The sequence below is a fragment of the Ceratotherium simum genome, chromosome 2 (genome assembly GCF_057802395.1).
Source record: "Ceratotherium simum simum isolate JZ-2026a chromosome 2, ASM5780239v1, whole genome shotgun sequence".
NCBI classification, from domain to species: domain Eukaryota; kingdom Metazoa; phylum Chordata; class Mammalia; order Perissodactyla; family Rhinocerotidae; genus Ceratotherium; species Ceratotherium simum.
Window position 1 is genome coordinate 46,728,932 of NC_141901.1, and position 1,668 is coordinate 46,730,599.

The 1,668-nt window shown below is 50.5% G+C and overlaps 1 non-coding gene across 1 annotated transcript; it reads left to right on the forward strand.

Moving 5' to 3' along the window:
* The first annotated feature begins 514 nt into the window (after positions 1 to 514).
* Positions 515 to 588, forward strand: TRNAN-GUU (transfer RNA asparagine (anticodon GUU)). Its single transcript has one exon. It is a non-coding gene; the product is annotated as a tRNA-Asn (tRNA).
* The last annotated feature ends 1,080 nt before the right edge of the window (positions 589 to 1,668 follow it).

Consider the following 1,668-nt stretch of genomic DNA (forward strand, 5'->3'; position numbering starts at 1 on the left):
CAAGAATCCGAAGAAGGAAGCGGCAGCACCCCACTGGCCCCGAAGGCCTCTCGGAAGGGTGGGCAAACGCTCGTTCTCTGACCGCTGTGTGTCCTTCACACTTGTTCCAGCCCGCGCATCCGGCCCGGGCCTGGGGAGAGCTGGTGACGAAGGACGGTCGGGTGAAGGCGAAGCGACGGGAAGAGCCATCCCGGGAGCCCACGGGGCGTTTAGGGATCCTTGGGCCCCACTCGGCTCAGGCCCGGGAGGGTCGCGCCCCGGGCGACTCCGGAGGTGCTGCCTTCTGAATCGAGTCACCGGCAAGGAGGGAGGGAGAGGCCGTTCCGCTGCCCTTCTGCCTTCGGAATCACCCAACGCACAGGTTTCCCACGAGAGGAACAACACGATTCATTATGGTAATCTCTCTGGTTTTCCGAGGCTTTGGAACTTGCGGTTTTCCTGCAAGGCGGGCGGCAGAGCGCAGAGGTTAGTAGGTGCTCACTCCCTAAGGAGGCCAGGCGAGTCAGTCTCCTGCGTCTCTGTGGCGCAATCGGTTAGCGCGTTCGGCTGTTAACTGAACGGTTGGTGGTTCGAGCCCACCCAGGGACGTAGAATGGGTGTGGGTTTTTAACTGAGCCTCCCCTGTTTCCTGCTCTTGATCACCTGTGGATTCCCTCATATAAAATTTACCCTCCTGTGTTCTGGGTCCTATCCACCTCACGTCTAATACCTGTCAGGAGCCATCCCACCTCCCCAACCTGATTCTCACACAACATCTGCTGGGATGTCCCGTTTATACGGAAATTAGAGGAATTTCTGAAACAGAGACCTAGGAACGCGGGTTCTGGTGTGGTGGGATGAAATCTTTATTCTGCCCTTTATAGGCTTGGAAGAGTAAGTCGAACTTCTGTTCCTTCAATGTCTCTCTCTCTTTGTGTGTGTGTGTGTGTGTGTGTGTGTGTGTGTGTGTGTCTCATTTTCTAGACATGCTTGCATTCATTTTTCAAAATGCTTACTTTGGGAAGATTGAGTTTCTCAAGTGTGCTTACTTTTAAAACTAAGACTATTTTTTAGAGCATTTCAGGTTCAGAGCAATATTGGAGGGTGTTTTGAGAGGTTTGGTGGATTCGATCGGAGACATAAAAGAAACTTTCCACTCCAAACAAATGGACTGAAGGTATATTTTATTATATACAGGAGAGTAAAGGCGATAGTCTGCAAACTGATCCAAATAGGTCAAATAATTAAAGGGAAAAACACCAGATCGATCAGAAAGGGAAACATCAGATCAACTGAGATAGCAGCAGATTCGAATAGGTCATATAATGAGAGGGAAAAACATCAGATTGATCGGAAAGGGAAACACCAAATCGACTGAAGGGAAATGACACAAATCAACCGGAAAGAGAAACACCAGGTTGACTGAAAAGAAAACACATCAGATCGGTTACTCACAACATCCACGCCCCACTGCCAGGGAGAGTCCCTTCAGTCGACTCGGCTAGGCAGGACTCCGATCATCAGAGGTCCTGGGCAAGGCGTCCCCTCCACAGGTGAGACTCTCACCAGGCCTCAGTTTCCAGCAGTTTATATAGCATCAGTAATTTCCAGACTAAGCAGTTACAGAGTTTGCAGAGCAAGCATTTAGTGTTCCCATGCACAAATGGTTATCAGTGTCGTCCATGCATT